This window comes from Cibotium barometz, chromosome 57, assembly GCF_041138505.1.
Source record: "Cibotium barometz isolate CiBa-2024 chromosome 57, ASM4113850v1, whole genome shotgun sequence".
Classification (NCBI taxonomy): domain Eukaryota; kingdom Viridiplantae; phylum Streptophyta; class Polypodiopsida; order Cyatheales; family Cibotiaceae; genus Cibotium; species Cibotium barometz.
Window position 1 is genome coordinate 13,889,368 of NC_141102.1, and position 20,633 is coordinate 13,910,000.

Sequence of the window (20,633 nt, forward strand, 5' to 3'; positions counted from 1 at the left end):
CTCTCATCCTCCATGCCTCATCTTTTTATCATTTTCTGCTCTCTCTCTCTCTCTCTCTCTCTCTCTCTCTCTCTCTCTCTCTCTCTCTCTCTCATGTCTTTCCCCCATTGAAGTGCAGAAAATCCCTCTGTCAACCTCCATAGCTTCAAAGCTTACCATTTTCCATTCTTGCATTGTTTACCATACATATCCCCTACTTCTGTCTGCAATCTACATCTCTCTCTCTCTCTCTACTGCATTATGCTGCAAAACCTCAATCTACCATTTTCTATGCCTCTTGCCATCTTCCTTGTCCTTTCTCCTATTACCTAATCAGAAGATCTATGACCTTCTAATATTTTTTACAGCAAAACTTCATTGCACTCTCCTCAGAATACCCTATCCTCACTCTTGCATTGTGTTCTACAAGAAGCTCTTTTCAGCATTGCCTAACCCTAAAGAAAATGCCACTTGAAGATATATCTAACAGAGCACCAAAGTTCAGGTTACATGTAGATTTGGCTGCTGAGTATGCTACAATCCGCAGCACAAAATCAAGTGGTGTGACCGATGTGCCATTGGGTACTCTTCGATCACAAGGGCGAAAATGTATTGACCTCTGGACGAATGGATTCATATACCCTATTGACCCGCTCACCAATGCTCCACCTCATTTTGTTAATATCACTACATTTCTTAGTTATGTAGGTGATGGAGCTAATGGTCTATTTGGCTATTGTAGGAGGCTTCCTTTTGTTGCAGCTCAGGAATCGCATTCAAGACTGCATTTTCGAGGTTTATGGCTTGAGTTGCAGAAGCAACACAAGAAGGACATTGATAGGCTTGAAGAAGTGGTGAACAACTTGAAAACTCAGAATCAGGAGCTCCAGCATAACAACTTTTTGCTTAAGAAGGCCTTTGATACTGAACGGGACAAGGTGAATGCAGCCAAACAGGATGCACAAAACAAGCAACGACATCTTGCAAGCCTGAAGAAGCTTCCAGTAGGCTTTCGACAACGGAAAAGAAAGCGTCAGTCCCTAGAAACCTTGGCAATCCTAAGTGGAGCAAGAAAACGACGTGTACGAGCAACAAGGTAACTTCTATTCTTGCCATTGTTTTGCAGGCCTTTCTGTTTTGTGAAACATATTGATGTTATTTTGTATTTATGTTCCATGTAGAGATATTGCTGGGGATATGATGGGATATGAAGGTGGTGCTGAGGAATGTAGAGCAGGCATATTGAAACATGTTGTTATCAGACATATATAAGCTGCTAGAAGATCCCACATGCAAAATATCTAAGCAAATCCGAAATAGAATTTCTGGAGAGCTGCAAAATATGGTAAGCCCCATACAGATTATGGATGCATGTGATAGTGCTAGTGTCAGTAGGAAGGGATATGAAGCCATCTACAGGGTGTTTACACTAGGTCATCATGCTAAAGGTTTTCTTCGACCCATGCTACTAACTCCATACAGTGTAACCATGGCAAGAAAAAGTGCAAACTCAGAAATTGCGACCATGTTAGGTGGCTACCGTCATGTGGAGGATGCTCTGCCTGTACGTACTACAAAGGTATTTGAATACAACAAGTACAACAATGTCTTTATTGATTTAAGGACCCTTCAAAGAGCTATGATTTCTTATTATGGTCTAAGCATTGAGGAGTGCCAAGGTCAGGCTGTGTTTGTGTTAAAGCTTGATGAGTGTCAAATTGTAAAAGGACGAAAATTAGAAAGAGTCAGCCTAACACTTATGAACAGGGCTATCAAAGGAAATATGGAACAGGATGATAATCTTCTTGACTGTAGTGCACAAGCCTCAAATTCCAACAAGGGAAGTCAATCTCAGGGAAAAGATTACTACGGAGTGCAATCAGAAAAGAATATATGGTGGTTGGCAGCATTTGAGCTTCCACAGGAGACGAATGATACATTGCGATGGTACCTTACCCGAACAGGCATCCCAAATGTCATATCATTGCAATCAAAAGGAGAAACTTTGCATGTGGAAGATGTAGGAACATTTACAGTTGAGTGGCACATGGCAGGTGATTTAAAGACATTGAAGTGTATGCTGGGATGCAAGCTAGGAGCAAATACTTTTTTTCCATGTATTTATTGCTGCCATTCAAAATCAGAGTATATTGATCGCGGCAAAGCTTCAGGCAAGGTTGCAGCCACCAAGACGACCAAATCTCATGCAAAGGGCAAGAAAAATGTACAACCAACTTCAATGAGTGCAACGCAAAACAAAGATCCAAAGAAACCTATGCAGTGGGTTAATGGCATCATGAATTGTAATACCGATTGTCCGCCTAATTGTGATCAAGAAGATATCTCATGGAGCCCTATATTAGAGATTCCACTTTCCCGTGTTCATATTTGCACGCTTCATGCTATGTTACGCATAATGGACAAATTACTGAAGTTACATATCAATTATGCATGGAATATGGAGCCTGAACATCTTCGCAACGAATGCATCAGTAAGCTGGAAGATGTCCTTTCAAGTGTGGGGCTTCATGGTGGTGCTGTAAAGTTGACTAAGGATACTAAAAAGTCAGGACCGGGTCAGGATAATCCAAACAAAATATGCATGGGTGGGTCCAAAGCAAGACACCTTCTCTCAAATTACGAGGGGTACAATAGTCACACAAAATATGAATTATGGAAGGCCATTTGTGAATGCACCACTTATCGTGGGAATAATGCAGAGCTTGGTCTCAAGCGGGCAAGGCTGTGGGAGTCACTTGACAAAATGATTCAATTGCTAGAAAAGGCTCCACTTGTTGCTGAGGAGATTGCAAACTTGAAGACTGCAATACATACATTTACTCAGCAAATGGTTGATGCATGGGGAGAAACACATATCACCCACTATATGGTATTTACCTTTCTATCTATTTACTGATATTAATCGCCAAATAGTAAAATTCTGATATGATCTTTGTTGCAGCACATTATATTTGCCCACGCACAGTTTTTTCTCGACGAATATGGTCCAATGGCAATTTGGAGCACCCAAGGAATGGAGCGCTCTCATTATCAAGCTAAGGCAGCATACTTTAAGAACACGCGACATGGTGGAGGTGGTAAGGAAAAAAGTAATGCCTTGCATGAGATGTTTAATTGGTTTTATCGCAGTTTGGGAGGTCGACGCCGACAGAAACCAAAAGGGCAGGTGTCATTACTACGAAGGGTTGTAAAAAATGTCAATCTGCAAAACGAGCAATTGCATGGCGAGTATCAAGTGCCGTGCATGGGATGCGTGAGTGGTTCGCTGCGCGGAGGCGTATGGGTCGAAAATGGGTTCCATATTAGAAAATTGTAACCTTTTTTAAGTTAGAGCTTTTTTTATTAATGTCGAGATTTTTTTTATTAATAAGTTTTTTTTTCAAAAACTATATAAACCTGTGAAAGTGAGTTTTAAAATTACATTTTCACGTTCATTCACTCGTGTAAGTCAATGGATGGCTAGAACTAAGCACACTGCACGCAAAACTGAGAACCCAAACGTACCGTCTGGTGCACACAACTTAATACACGCAGTAGCCGCGGCACAGGCATTTCAACAAGTGCAAAAACGTATCAAAAAGAAGCATACAAGCATGGACAGAGAGGTAGAGACCCGACAGGAAGATGTACAGCCGGATGTGTTCTCAGGACTGGACAATATTGAGGATGTCTCCAAGCAGCCTGGAGACACCGGCTCATTTAGAGCCACGCGTACACCATTCCCCCGACCTCTCTCAGAGGTTGAGCAGCAGGAGCGTGTGCTGGAAGAGCAACAACGCCAGATTGATGAGGAGGAGCATAGAAGAAGAGAGCAATAGCAAGCCCTATTCCCTCAGCAGCTACAAGAGGAGCTAAGGGTCGCATTTGAGGAAGACCAGGAAGCACTTCTGTGTATTGAGCAAGAGCAGTTTCAACAGGCTGCTGACTTCTATGAAGCAGAGGAAATAAGCCATCGTGAAGAGCTGGATAGGCTCTTAGCACAAACACTACATGAGGAACTTGAGAGGCGTCAGCCCCCGTCTCCACCTAAAAAACAAAGAATAAAGATTCGTGTCAAGAGAAAGAAGGAACGTGCAAACAGGCAGCAAGAGGTGGAGATGGAAGAGGAGGATCGACGACAAGTAGAGGAGCAAAGGGAGAGGGAAAGACTGGAGGAGGAGGAGCAAAGGGAGAGGGAAAGACTGGAGCAGGAGGTGCAAAGGGAGAGGGAAAGACGGGAACAAAGAATTCAAGAAGCACGCAGATTAAAACAAGAACAAGAAAAGAAGAAGGCAGAAGCAAGTAAGAGAAGACTAAATCTAGATCCAGCCGAGCAAGTAAGGCGAAAAAAATTTAGAAATGATAGACAACCATGGGAAGAGAGGTCGCATCCACCACCACCCCCTGTAGCCAACAAGAAGAGAAGATGGAAACCAGGGACCGTGGCTCTGCGAGAAATCAAAAAGTACCAAAAGAGCACAGACCCCATCATGGCGAAGGCCCCCTTTGCAAGAGTTGTAAAAGAAGTCATCGACAAGTAGAGTGACAGGGTCACTCGGGTACAGAGTACGGCACTGGAGGCCCTCCAAGAGGCGTCAGAAACAATTTTGGTCTCTTTGTTTCAAGATTCGGTGTTGTGCCATGCTCACGCCAAAAGGGTGACCCTAAAGCCTGTTGACATGGCACTTGCACTACGTTTACGTCAGGATAAAGCGCTCCATAAGGAAGGCTTTATAGGATAGGATTAAGCTTTTAGGCGGCGGCCTTTGTGCCTTTTGTAATCTCGACATTGTAATACATTTTTTTGAATCTATAAGATATTGTTAATGACTCGTTAACCAACGTATTCATTTGTTTCAACTGTTATAAAAGCAGACATTTCATTTCTTGTACTGTTGTTTGAATGAGAGAAACTGTTGATCATGTATTAAGAGCCTTAGTTAAACAGGAACAAAATTTATATTACTGATAAGGTGATTGTGAAACATTATCTTGTTATACGTGGCATGGTTGTTGGCATTGAACAGAGGATCCTTACATAGTGCAGGAACAAAATTATATTGAATTTATTTTCGGTCCGAAAAAAAGGCTTAAAGCTCAATAAGGCCTTAGAAAAGCTCAGGGACAAAAAAAAAGTTATTTGGGGCTCAAAATCACCTGGTGAAGTCTGGCATTAGATAGAACATTTTTTAAAAAAGCAACAGTTTTCTTTTTTTTATGGTTCTAGGCAGAGTAATCATCAAAATAAAGTGCACACAATGCATTTTTGTGTGAAAAAATGATCAAAAAAAGGACTGTGCGCTACGGCGCGAATTTAAGCCTGGCCTGCAATTTGAAAGGCTGAAATTCGCGCTGTAGCGCACAGCCCTTTTTTTTTAATTTTTTGACTCTATCCAGCATTATGTGCACTTTTTTGATGAAAAATATGCTTACAAATATCAAAAAACATAAAAAATTTTGATTTTTTAAAAATTGTTCAGATTTTGTACTGCCAGATTTCAGCTGGATGTTAAGTGACATTCAAAGAACAAATATTTGATCATTATCAATGAAATTTCCTACACATTCACACGCCTGCCAAAAGTTTAGAGGGCACAGTGCTGACACAACAAATAAACAAGAGAAATGGTTCAGACTTCTTAGAAACATTACAATTAAAAAAGTATACATTTTGTATTGATTTCGTAGAAAGAAAATTACAAGTTCCTGAGAAGATTTCTGAGAGCTTCTTTAGCTTCGTCACTCTGTGTGGTTTTCTCACCTAGGCTATTAGCTATAATAATAGGATTGGTTACACCTTTGGAGATTGAAGTGGCACAGTGGCTTAGCACGTGGCCGGTGTAGTTGCCTGCAAATGTGTACATGGCTGCCTCCCTGCTAATAAGTATACATTTGTTTGCATTATTTGCTAGCCCATCTTCGGTGAGAACCCCACTTAGAGCTTTACACTTGATGAGCTTTGCTTGTGCCTCCTCAGAGTACTCTAAATGGATTACTCGAATAAATGATGGAGAGAGGCTAGGAAGGTAATGAATCAGGGAGGTGTCTCGTCCATCGGATTGCACACGAACTCCACCTCCACGTGCAGCAAACTTGTCAAAAATATAAGCTTTCTACAAGAGAAAAAAATCAGGTGTTAGTAATAACTCACTTATAAATATGAAGGCACAACTTTGATTTAAACCCACCTCAATGTCATCATCACATTGGCTAATGCGTGGGTTGCATATGTCTATAATGCTTCCACGCTGCTCAACTGATGTATCTACATGCAAGCGCTTATGTGGTTGAAATGCTTCTTGAGGGACACTTTCATACTCTGCTGCTACATTTTCTATAGCAACAAGAGCATTGGAAACAGTTTCCTCAATTGTACGTTCTGTATCATAACCTTGGAATGCTAGCGCTTTGGTAAGATCATGGTCATCAAAATCAATCTGTACACCTGCAGTCTGTTGCTCAAGTGTGTCTTCTTTGCAGAAACCAGACCCAATTGCTAATATGCTTAAGGCCTCATCCTCCCTTAACCCCAAGGATTTACAAATGTCATCAAGGAAAAGAAATTCCTTGTTATCCATGATGATGGGATTCAAAGTGGTTACATCCAACTCAGGGATCTCTTCCACAATTTCATCCCCTTCGAGGTCACGATGAGGCTCTTCATCCTCAGTTGACCCTTGTTGGAGAAGCACCAAGGCCATGGACGCTTCAGCTTCTTCTGAGAAAACCTCTTCCACCTCGCCTTTGGATTCCTTCACAAGAGCTACTTCCTTTTTCACTGCCTTTCCCTTCTTTTTTTCTGTATCCCTGGCTTCTTGCAGAAACAGTGCTAACGTCATATCCCATGAAAGGAAGGTGGTGTCTACATTACCAACCTGCAATTCATAAACGGTGTCATCATCTTCAACCCTATAATTGCTAGATGTAAGCCCTTTCAAAAATCGGTTGAGCCTGAATCGGAACGACTTGTCACCATGGTACAGATGCCTGATTAAGTCCACTGGAACCCATTTAGTGGTGGATTCAGGCAATTGCACGACATATTGTGCCACTACATCATTCATGTACTGGACCTGCTCTTGAAAAGCCTCTGCATGAAGGTCTATAGTTTTTTGCATATCGATCACCCCCTCAAAAATGGCGATGTTCTCACCTGCACCTGCTGAGAGCCCAATTTTCTCAAGTTTTGCGCGTAGCGAGTTAGAGCTTGAAGCCATGGCGGGATATTGAAGGGAAATAGAAACTGCAAGATCTTAAGAATGAAATGAGCTTTATAGAGCAAAACCTATTCTTATAAAGCATTCCACTATAAAGTTTAATAAATTTATAGAACATACTTAAAAATTTTAAAATTAACAAAATTAAAATCCAAATTGCAGTGAAATACAGAGGACATTGGGACTATGGTGCAATTAATAATTTTGTATTCAGAAGTACACCGCTACAAATTATCGCCCAAAATCACTCAAAATGTTACCTAAGTCTGCAACTTAACAGTCTTTCAAGCTAAGGACCCTAGGGGGCTCCAATGACACACAGAGTGTATGTTTCTCTGACCTTTGACGCATGGGTCGATTAGAAACAACAAACTTGAATTGGTTTCTTACATTAAAGGACATGACAATACGATCTCTCAACTGAGCAAAATTCCAATCATCATTAACTACCATTGTATGCTCCTCTCCTGGGTGAACTTCAATATGAAGTTCTACCTCCTCCCTAGCATAGAGATCAGAGTCCAAAGCCTCCCATTCACCATGCGAGCATTTCCACCTTCTAATAGGGTACACCATAGTTAGATTTTGCTTGCCTATCTGATACCTGCATCTTACCATTGACATTACTGCTGAGCACTTTATTACATCGCCCTTATGTTCTGCCACCTTGGTGGTCCAATCGCCTTTTAGAAATGTATCTAGAGCTTCAAAGGCCCCATCTTTGCTTATCCACATTGTTGGGGTGCGATGGAACTTGCCTGCTTTGAAAATAGCAATAAACACATGTAAAGGCATGAAAAGAGATACACTTATCCTGTGGGATCCATATGCAGCCTTTAGGCTTGACTGAATGTCATGGAAAATCTTGCGCTGAAAGCTCTCCATTGTAGTGGGTCTGGAATGGGCCATTCCGGGCTATTTAGTATAGGAGGAGAAATTGGCTCAAGTGCTCCAAACCTTCCCCTCTGTGGCACAACATATGTTGCAGCAATGAAAAATACTCCTCTATTTGCAAGTTCGGAACTTGTTTCCCCAGCATACATAAGCCTACCTAGATCAACATGACATGCTTCGAAGGTCCCTGTAAAACATTCTAGAGGCTGCCATTCCACACATGTTGAAGGGAAAACATCTGCATACAATAGAATACATTGGAGTTCTTGATATTCACATAGTCTTCATGCAAGCATTTCTCCAAAGCAAAGAAACATTAAACAAGGACTGAAACTTACAGTTAGTTGGGAACCGTGGTGAGTTCTCATCTTCAAGATGTATTTGGCTTGAGGTGTAAACATGTTGCACCTTTGCAAGCCGCTTTCCATCCTTGTTGCAAACTTTGAATTCTAAGATCCTTCCTTTCCAGTGATGGCTTGTGGAATCCATGTGCCTTCGAGGAACCTTGTGTGCACCCCTCAAACTGGGCTGCATTGTTATCCACATGAACCGCTTAAAAACGGTAGGAATCCAATAACCTTCATCATCCTGTACTATGGAAATAGCCATGGACTCGATAGTGGATGATGGCCTGCGTACACACTGAAGAGCCATAGATGGACCAAATGAAAAGAAAGTGAATGTTAAGAATATGGCAAAAAAGCAAATATCTGCTCAGAGACAGACAGAGAGAGAGAGAGCTAGCTAAAGCTTCAAAGAAGTTTGCTGCAAATCCATACACACACACACACACACACACACACACATGCACACACACACAGAAAGCTAAACCTTCAAAAGAAAGCAAATGAGAGATTGCATTAGGTGCCTGCATGCAGAGAGAGAGAGAGAGAGAGAGAGAGAGAGAGAGAGAGAGTCTGATAACAGAGCTTCCTCTAGAGAGAGAGAGAAGGGCTGATAACAGAGCTTCCTCTAAGTAGCTGGTAGCAAAGAGCTTTCCTCAAAAGAAAGCTAATGAGAGATTGCATTAGGTGCCTGCTTGCACACAGAGAGAGAGAGACCTAGAGATAGAGTCTGATAACAGAGCTTCCTCTAGAGAGAGAAAGAGGCTGATAACAGAGCTTTCTCTGAGTAGGTGGTAGCAAAGAGCTTTCCTCAAGTTGGGGATGAAGATAGGGCTGCAAGTGAGGGTGTAGTGAGTGGTAGATGGGGAAAGTGGGTTAGTCTAAAAGGGAGGAGAGAGAAACACGCCCCTACTTTTGGAGGGAAGAGGGAAGTGAGGGGGGGTAACTTTTTGAAACTTTTCCTTTAAAAAAATATTTAAAAAAAAAGATATTGAAGATTTTCTTTGCTGGCAGATCTGAAAAAGGTAAGATTCCACCTTTGACCACAAGATTTAGGGTCTTAATCAACCCAACGTTTTTGTACACATGTATTTTTCCTATTGGCCTTCACACTAATCATCTCCTTAATCTCATGGCAGCTTAAAGGGCCCCCATAGACCTCAACCTTCCCCTAATGTCGACAATTTTTTCAAAGGTTCTCTATGACCTTAAGACTAATCTTCGTGTCAATTTTCTCAAAATGCCAATTCCATATAATTTTTACATTTAGGCTTCAATCATAGGTCGACATGCACTAAGATGTGAAAACATATTCCATGCAAAACAAAGTGTGACATTATATTTTTAAACATTTAACTAAAGAATCCTAAGAAAATGATTGAAAGTTCATTTAACATTACTTAGAATTATATAAACAGGTCAAATTCATTCCCATGAAAGGAGATTCATCTTAGAGACACTCTTTACTCAAAGTATTGAAAATGATTATCTTGATGGCTGACACATCCATGGACCATGTGTTATGTATCTTATTTGAATTTTGAGCATGTTAATGTCAAATAAATATATATGCCAAGCTAGTGGTGTGCTAAGGATGCCTCACTTTGCTAACATGGGGGGAGTTTGTGATAAGCAATCCACCCATATCGACCAGCATTTTTTAGCAATAAATGCAAGGTGTGTGGACTTTGTCATAGTGTGCATTTACAATAGTGTGGATTTATCACGGGACATGAATAGGGTTAAAATTAAGGAGAAGTTTACTTTATACAAGTAAAGTACAAATTATACCTCTAACAAGAATTTACCTTGTTATTATGGTCATAATGAGTATGATTTCCAATGAAGTTTCATGTGCAATTACGGTCTTATGTGTGGCTTATACAAGGCCTAAAATGGTCTATTGGGCTCCCTCTCCTATGCCAAGAAGAGCCATTGACTAAGCCCATTACCAAGACAAGGAAGTTATTTATTGCTTCTCCCATTAGTTCACTCTTCCACTTCCCATGTGGCTTAAAGCCACTATGATAACATTGGTTTCAAAAGGAGTATGAAAATTTATATTGATAATTTCTTAAATGTACAACATTACATATACATATAAATATTTTTTTAGACTATATACTGTATAAATTTTTTGATTGTACATTGTATACATATAGATAAATTTTTAGACTATACATTGTATACGTTTTTAGATTATACATTGTATACATTTTTAGACTATACATCGTATACATATAGATAAATTTTTATACTATATTTCTCGCCTACTCAGTTATTGTATTTAAGGGGTTTCCAAAGCAGGACTTAAATAAAATTGAATATTTTTACTAAAAGAATCTAATTGATAACCATGGAAAAATATACTTTGTAAAGTGTTTCGATACTACATGATAAATTTGCATATTTTTTGACTACTACCTTGTGTCCATATCATTTTCCTAGAAGAAAATTCATTGGAGACTTTTAGTTAAAGAGAATAACATTTTCCATTTAAAAAACTCTAAAAGACACTAAATTAGCTATTTCTCTACTATTATTGGATGATTAATATGAGGAGGGTGATGTTTGAAATCTCTCCCCTCTAGCCAACCTCATTAATGAGTACTCAAGCTTAAGGTGTATTGTGTGTGCAAACTCATGATTACTTTCCTAGTCTATATTATTTCAGGTTGTAATGAGGCCCTTAGAAATGTTAAGTACTCAAGATTAAGGAGGAGAGCTCTTAGCATTGTTGAGTACTCAAGATTAAGGAGGAGTACTCTTAGCATTGTTGAGTACTCAAGATTAAGGAGGAGTACCCTTAGCATTGCTGAGTACTCAAGGTTGTGAAGTACTCAAGGTTGTGAAGTATCGTGTGTGTAAATTCATGATTACTTTATTATGTTACGTTTTTCATCACTAAGAGAAAGGTGAAGATTTTAATGAGACTCTTGGACTGAAGTGCATGAGGTGTAGAGAAAAATAAATGATTTAATCAAAGGTTTGAGGACTTAATTAATTAAACTTCAAAGCAAGCCTTAGTAACAAAGACTTATCAAGCCCAATCAAATTCTGCACATAGAGTTGTCCATCTTTGTGTAGGTAGACAAGTTGTGTAGGTAGACAAGTTGTCCATCTTTGTGTAAGTAGACAAGTTGTCCTGATGGATACACTAAGGAGCCTTACTTTATATAAATAGTAAGTGGACCCTACTTCCATGGAGACCATTACAATCACTGTCTATAAGAAAAAGAGAATCAGCAAGAAGAAGGCCGTCAGCAAAAAAAGAAGAGCTTGTTGGTGTTTGTGTGTAATTGATGTAAACTTTTTCATGACCAAGATAAAGAGAAGGGAAAGTTTTTATTATGCATATATTTATGTGGCTAAAGGTATCCCCCATGTGAATGGTACACATGTACCCCTAATGTACTCAATTCTTTACATGTGTTGGGCCTCTTTAGAACTCATGTATGTCATGCTTGAAGATGTAGGAGGGAGGGTTGAATTTTTAATATTTATCCCCTTCTTTAAAGGGTTTGTGGATTATCTTTTGAATTTGCATATTTTGAGATTTTTTTAAAATCATTCCTTTGCATTTTTAACCTTTGCATTTTTCTAAATTCATGATTACTTTATTATGTTATGTTTTTCATCACTAAGAGAAAGATGAAGATTATAATGAGACTATTGGATTGAAGTGCATGAGGTGTAGAGAAAAATAAATGATTTAATCAAAGGTTTGGAGACTTAATTAATTAAACTTCAAAGCAAGCCTTAGTAACAAAGACTTATCAAGCCCAATCAAATTCTGCACATAGAGTTGTCCATCTTTGTGTAGGTAGACAAGTTGCCCTTATGGATACACTAAGGAGCCTTACTTAATATAAATAGTAAGTGGACCCTACTTCCATATAGACCATTACAATCACTGTCTATATGAAAAAGAACATCAACAAGAAGAAGGCCGTCAGCAAAAAAAGAAGAGCTTGTTGGTGTTTGTGTGTAATTGATGTAAACTTTTTCATGACCAAGATAAAGAGAAGCGAAAGTTTTTATTATGCATATATTTATGTGGCTAAAGGTATCCCCCATGTGAATGGTACACATGTACCCCTAATGTACTCAATTGTTTACATGTGTTGGGCCTCTTTAGAACTCACGTATGCCATGCTTAAAGATGTAGGACGGAAGGTTGATTTTTTAACATTCATCCCCTTCTTTTTTCATATTTTAAAATTTCTAAAAATCATTCCTTTGCATTTTTAACCTTGGAACCTATGGGGAAATAGCTGCACATCTCCTTTTTTTATTTATTTCTTACACACCTTTGAATCTCTTGCAAAAATCAATCGTAAACCTTCGTTTTCCCTTACATGGCTTATACCTTTGTAAAGCATACATAACAAGCAACCTCAAACCTTTGTTTAAAATTAAGGGTGACCTATACATAAGATTTTCAAGATTCTTTACAAAATCAAGATCCCAAAGTTGAGCTAAGCACATCTTTTGCTTCTCCATGTGTGAAACCAGAGTGTGGCTCTATCAAGAATCCTTTTATCGACCTTCAAAACCCAAGAACAAGTTTTCAAAAGTCCAAATAAATTTTTGCTTGGGTTTTTTAATTTTTTGAAATTTAAATCCAACAAGTTGATTAAAATGTCATACATAAACCAAATAATTTATGTAAAAATACATAAATCAATCTTGTGATGGCAGTGAAAGTATGTTATTTTTGTGTATAATTGATGGTTTATTTAGTAAAGTTTGTGATGGGTTCAGTGATTTAATAATGTTAGAATTGCACACTTAAATTTATTTTTTTGTTGTGGATTATGTGGGACCGTTTAGATAAGAATTGAGGAGCTTTGTAAAATTTTCCCTTAATTGTTTATGATTGGCCAATGGATACATGGTTTAAAAAGAAAATAGAATTCCTTAAAAATCCTAAAGCATGCTTTTCTATTTTTATAATTGCTATAAAAAAATAATTGTTTAAGGGCTTGTTTCTATGCTTTACATTACTTGAGCTTGTTTTCTTTAACACTCCTCCTCACGCGCTAAAGGTGACATGAAGTTCATGTCTTCAACTTTGAGTAGTCTTTAAAACTTTTCACGCCTCTCTCTTGTCAATGCTTTGGTGAAGATATCCATAATCTGATCTTCAGTCTTCACAAACCTTAGATCCATGATCTTTAGTCTTCACAAACCTTAGATCCACTTGACCTTACATAGTACTTTTTCTCTCACAAAGTGTTAACGTACCTCAATGTGTTTTATATGAGCATAAAACACTAGATTGTTAGCCAACTGAATGGAACTCATGCTATCAATATATATAGGTACTAGGTTTTTAAGGTTATCTCCAAGTCTTTTAAGGTTATATATAGGTACTAGGTCTTTTAAGGTTATTTCCAAGTCTGCTAAGAAGTTTTACATCCATGCAACAACTCTGCATCCATGCAACTTCACAAGATTCTTGTGTTGAAGCTCTATTATACTCTACCTTTGTAGTACTCAATGTTACTATAGGTTGTTTCTTTGATGTCCAAGAAACAAGACCATTCCCAAGCAACACATGCTTGTAGTCACGTGTATGGGGTGTTACTCCTTGTTGATGGATCACCTACATGTGTATCACAATATGTAGATTTAAACTCATCTTTACACCAATAGTGAAGTCCATGATTTACCATGCTTTTGACATATCTCAAGATTCTTCTCACTGCATCCATGTGAGGTTTCCTTGGGCTTTGCAATAAATTGGTTTGCCATTCACTGCATGAGCAATATATGGCCTTGTAATTGTGAGATAAATGAGTTTCCCACAAGTCTATACAAGGTTTCATCTAAAATATTGATTCTTTGTCTCCTTCAAGCTTCACATTCACCTCCAAAGGTGTAGCTATAGGTTTGTAATTTTTCAAACCATATTGTTCCAAATGTTCATGACATACTTTCTTTGTGAAAGCACATATGCCTTTTCACCTTTTTCACCTTTGATTATTTCCACTCCAAGAATATATCTTAGCTATTCTAAGTCCATGTTGTTAAATTTTGCACAAAGTTGTGCTTTTGCTTTTTCATTCTCTTCTTCATCATTCCTATCAAAATGAGATCGTCCACATAAAGCGCCAAAATTATTACATCGCTACTTTCTATCTTCATAGAGAGTGAAGGATCCATATAACTTTTGTTGAAGCCAATATTTCTCTAAAAATTTGAGAACATATCAAACCATGCTCGAGGTTATTACTTTAATCCATATAAAGCTTTCTTCAACTTGCACATATATGTTGGATGATGTAGACCTTCATAGCCTTTAGGTTGTTCCATGTAAACCTCTTACTCTTCAAGCAACCATTGAGAAAGGCAATATTCACATCCATTTGATGAAATAGACATCCTTCATTTTCTTCCAAAACAATGATGTTTCTCATTATTGATATTTGAAACAAGTGAGAAAGTATCTTCATAGTCTATTCCATAAGTTTGTGTATATCCTTTGGCAATAAGACTTGCCTTGGACATGTTTAAACTTCCATCTGATTTGATCTTGTAAACCCATTCCCATCCAATGACCTTTATGTCATCCTTGTATGACGTGAGATACCAAGTTTAATTCTCTTGAAGAGCATCAATCTCTTCATCTATGCTCTGTTTTCACTCATCAGAGCTTTGTTTATAGCATCCTCAAACCTTTCTGGTTGTTTCAACTCTATGACCTTTGTCATATATGCATAGTGTTTGACTATAAAAGATTCATCGGTCAACCTTTGAACCGGATGCCTTACCCTTGTGGACCTTTGAGGTTGGATTTGTTCAACATCTTCACTGTTAGCCTTGTAAGCTCTGGTATGAATAGTCCTACACAACATGGGAACTTTTAACCCTGTGCTGGCAGTGGTTTTCCCCCCGTGTGAACACACTCTTGTGTGTTAGCCACATCAGCCCTAGGCCTAGGGCTACTAGTACTCTTGTACTCCACTCATTTCAGATCGTTTATCATTGAGCACAGCTATCACAGTGTCATCTCTCTCTCTCTGAGCTCATGTGTGACTATGGTGTGTGTCTGTGTGAGTGTGCAGATCATCTACTCCCACTTTTTACCTTGTGTTGGCAAGGTTTTTTTCCCCATGTGAACACACTCTTGTGGGTTAGCCACATTAGCCCTAGGGCTAGGGCTATTAGTACTTGTGTACTCCACTCATTTTAGATCATTATCATCGAGTACTTTCGGCTATCGTTGTGTCATCTCTCTCGCTCTTTGAGCTCATGTGTGTGAATTTGTGTGTGTGTGTGTGTGTGTGTGTGTGTGTGTGTGTGTGTGAGAGAGAGAGAGAGAGAGAGAGAGAGAGAGAGAGAGAGAGAGAGAGAGAGAGAGAGAGAGAGTGTAGATCCCCTACTCCCTCATCCAACATTCACTCCCTTGATTAATTTGAGGAATCATTTCCTGAGTACCACTTAGTGCTTGGCTCAGGTGCGAAGACCTCCTTTCCATCGAGACATCTTCTCCTCTTTTACTTTTTTGTGTGAAGGTTGAGCCTCACTTGGCTCATATCTACCAATTATATTCTTCATGTCAATCTCTTTATGCTGGCCATATCATCCATGCATCTCATCAAAGTCAACATCTCTGCTGACATACATATTCTTGTTTGTAGGATTATAGCATCTGTAGATACCCTTTTGTAAATCAATTCCAATGAACACACATCTTAAAGCTTTTGTCTCAAGCTGTGTATGTATCTTGTCTAGACCTTGTGGATATCATCCAAACATCTTCTATTTTTCCACATTAGGCTTTTGTCCTGTGAACTTCTCTTCCGAAGTCATGTTTGGATCAATCAACATTAGAGATTGATTAATCAAGAAAACCACATAATATCATGTCTGTCCAATAGCAGTCTCCCATGTTTTTCTCATATAACATGGCTCTTGTTGCCATCTCTACAATATGTCAATTCTTCCTTTATGCCACTCCATTCCTTTGTGGTGTGTATCTTGGAGTGAACTACCTTTTGATACCTTGTTTCTTTAAGTATTCATCAAATTCCCTTGACATATATACTCCTCACTATCACTTTTTAAAATTTTGAACTTGAGACCACTTTGCTTTTCCGCCTCTACTTTGAATTGTTGAAACTATCACAAGTTTTCTTTGAGCTTTCAAAATATATATATAAACCTTCCTTGAATAGTTCTCTATGAAGGTTATATAATATCTTGCTCCTCCAATGCTTTTTGTTTATGTTGGACCCCATAGATCTGTGTGTATAATCTCCAATGGATTTTGATGAATATATCCTTCTTTATTGAAAGGCTTTCTTGATTACTTTGCTTTTTAACATGGTTAACATAATCCAAAAATTGCTTGTCCTTTGAGAGTTGGCAATCCTTTTACCAAACCTTTGTAAGATATCTCCAATTGAGAGATACTTATGTGACCAAGTAATTTGTGCCGAAGCTTAACATCTGACATAGATGAGCTTCTTGTATATGCACATGCCTCTGATGTAGGCATTGCATCCAAAATAAGCATCCTTCCAACCTTTTCACCTCTTGCTAGAACCTTGAGTGTGTTATAATCTTGCACAACACACCCATTTGGATTCATTGTTACTTACATATTTTTCTCCACAATCTATCCAATCACCAAGTTCTTTATAATGCTTGGAACATAAAGAACATTGCTTAAACATTGAACTCCTCGGGAATCTCCAAAGGTATACTCTCCCAATGTGAATAGCAAGATGTGGTGTATCATCTCTAGTGGATACACTCGTCTGCTTAGTGACTTCTTGTTTCAATGCAAACAAGTCTTCTCTTCCAATCATATGATTTGTACATGCAGAATCTATTTTACCATTTGTCTTTTTCTAAGACTCTACGAGTCAAACAAGTTATGTTTCTGTTCTTCTTTTCTCTCTCCTTCTGTCAAGGTGTAATTCCCTTGCTTCAAAGTGCCATTTCTAAAGTCCCTTTACTTTGAATAGCAATATCGAACCCAATGTCATATTTTGCCATAATAGTTGCAAGAATATTTATTGTTTTGTCCTCTTTTGCCATTATAACCTCCTCAATTTGAGGATTGTCTTCCACCTCGACCCCTTTTTGAGTGTTCCTTTGTTGACTCCTCCATTCTATGGAGTCCTTATGGCTATTGTCACCTCGTCCTCTTTTGAAGTTGCCACCTCTTTGGCCTTGACGTCCTCGCCATTGGCCTCTTCCTTTGGATTTTCCATCACCAATAGATAGAGCAATTTCATTGTGTCATGGTTTGTCTCTCCATCCTTCTGTGGTTAATTGGGGACGCCTAATTACTACTATGTTCAAAGCACGGCACTTGGGTGATTCTAAATATTCCATGTGTAGGATATATGAAATTAGGGATAGCTAGAACTAAGTGTGGATTTATTACTTATACGCTGTTGTAGACTTGTGGCATGTGTTGCTAACTCGTAGTGTGTTTGAATGGACAACCTTGTAGGTTGGCGAGATTGATGTGATAGCGGCGATATGGTGCGAGATATTACCGAGTTGGTTCTTATTTTGATATTTTTTTCGTTACGAGGTTTTGTATTTGGCCGCCCATTTTGATGTATTCGGGCGTGGACCTATTGAGCCGCCCACTTTTGTTATATTGGGCGTGGATTTATTTATTTACACGTGAATTAGCCCTTGGGGTTCTTTTGTAAATATCCTTTAGTGTTTAGATAGGAACACTTTAGCTAAGCTTGTGTTAAAAGCAACCCCCATTTTTGTAAAGGGCAAGCCCATGTATAAGCGTGCATCTATTTTTGATTAATAAAGCATAAATACTCAAGAAGTGGAAGGAAGCCGACACTTCTTGAGGGGGGATAGATTGCACCCAATGATTCTCTCTTGTGTTTTTATGCTATGTTATGTTTTTATGATATTTATTAATTTTTTGGTTATGGTAATTTGATTGAAGTGATGAACCAGTTGGTATTTGGTTGGACGGTGTGTCTCCCGATGATCCTGGTGGTCTTAGTGGTATCAGAGCAAAGGGGGAGAGAAGGTGAAAAATATTGAGAAAAATCAAAGGGAGGAAGGCTTGCAAAAGAAAGAGAGAAGGTACGTGTGTAACTTTTTGGTTCTGAGAGAGAAGAAAAATTTCAAAAAATTGAAGGCTTGGTTGAAGGGATTCTTCTTCAAGTTACACAAGGGATTCTTCTTCAAGTTACACAACAAGGGATTCTTCTTCAAGTTACACAACAAGGGAATATCCAATGGATAAAAGCTTTACCCAAAGCTTAAACAAAGCATAATACAAAGCTTAAGCAAAGTTTTAACTCCAACTACACATTGCTAATCCTTGCCCGTTAGGCTAGCGCGCGACGGATCATCTTCTCCTTGGGAAAATTTCAACTCTCGATTTAGCAATCGGATCAAACATCTGTTCCGTCAGATGCGTCCGGCACAATCTCTTGCACAAATCTTGTACCCTGTCTGAGAGATTTTGTGGAAGATCTAAGCATTTGAATTTGCAATGGTGGAGAGAGCTTTGCAGAATCAAGGGTGGAGAAAAGTTACATAATTGCTTTACTCAAAAAAAGTCTAAAAAGATAAGAGGAGATTCATGCGCAAGCCAAAACTTCATCAAAATCAGCCCAAATTTGTCTGAATTTATCTCGGCTTCGAACTGGAAATATTTTTAGTTTCTTATTCTGGTGGTTCTCGGCTCAGAAAATTACAGCAATTCAAAGTTGCAGGATTTTCAAATCTGGTCCTTTTACGCCTTCCCGAAGCTTAAATTCACTCTTGATTCTCAATATTTTTTTCTACTAGATGACCTTTTGACACTTTGAGACTACATCAAGCACTTTGGTGATTGCATTGGATGGCCACACCGCTCTTCTATCGCCACGGGATTCAAGATCTTCAAAATCATTATACCACCACGAGCGAAAAATCATATAAGTATTTCTAACTTTTTCCTATCTTTTATTTCTTTTTAGCATTCATGGGGCTGATCTACCTACACTTCCGTCTATTCAAGAGCAACTCTCATCTTTACAAGCACAATTAGTCAATGAACGAACTCATAGACTTGCATTAGAAGACCAATTGAAATCACGTAAGAGGCATAAGCATGACATTGACGGTGATAGTGGATGAATATTCTATTCTTTGAACCATGAAAGCAACTCTAGATGCTCAAATGGCTCGAAAAGAATCTTGCATTAGTCGCAAAGCTTTTGCTTTTTAGAATTTCGATAGAAAGAAGGACGCATGCACTCTTTTAGCTTGGATTAGCCAATTCGACGACTATTTTTTGAGAGATAAAATTTTCAAGAAAGATAAGGTCAAGTGTGCTGCGAATCACTTGGTTCAGAATGCTACTTTATGGTGGTATGCTACCAAGAATGGTAGGCATAAACCTCATACTTGGGAGGATTTTTCAGCACAAAATTAAGAAACATTTTCTACCTCCTTAGTACAAGGCTAAAGTGACAGCATTGGGATACTCTTAGGCAATTGAAAGGAGAGGATGTCCAAACCTATATTGAAAAATTTTGGAATGCTCTCATTCAAATGCAATCTATAGAAAAAGTGCATGAAAAGCATCTTAAAAGGAAGTTCATCTCAAGATTGGATCCAAAGATTAGAGCAGAGGTTAATATGTTTCGTCCTCACACTTTTTCCTCTGCTAAATTATTGCTCTAAATTGTGAAAAGAAAAATGGTGTGCCCAGGTTCCAACAGGAGAATCGTACTTCTAAATTCTCCAAAGACTCAACATCTTCTAGTGGTTTTGACAGGCGTTCTTCATTCAAGAGCGACCTTTTAACAAGGGTCAAGATCAAAGAAGCCAGCAATTCAACAATAACAACAAAGCAAAGATTGACAACAATAACAATGGAGCGAGTGGAGAACCAAAGAAGACAGATATTCCAGATTCATTGACACGAGATGAAAAAGCAAGCAATGCTCGATGTTACACTTGCCACCATCAGAGGGGACACTATGCTAAATAAGTGTCCAAATGACCCCCCCCAACAACAATAACAACAATAAGAAGAAGCCAATGGCACGACTTAACATGGTGGATGGAGATAAAGAGACTAGAAATGGAGATGACGATGATGCTTACGAGAACAACGACTTATGAGCCAGAGTCTGATGGCAATGAGTTCAATGGTAAATCTGATCATGAAGGTACTTCTAACCTTGATCCTCATTCTTTTTCACCA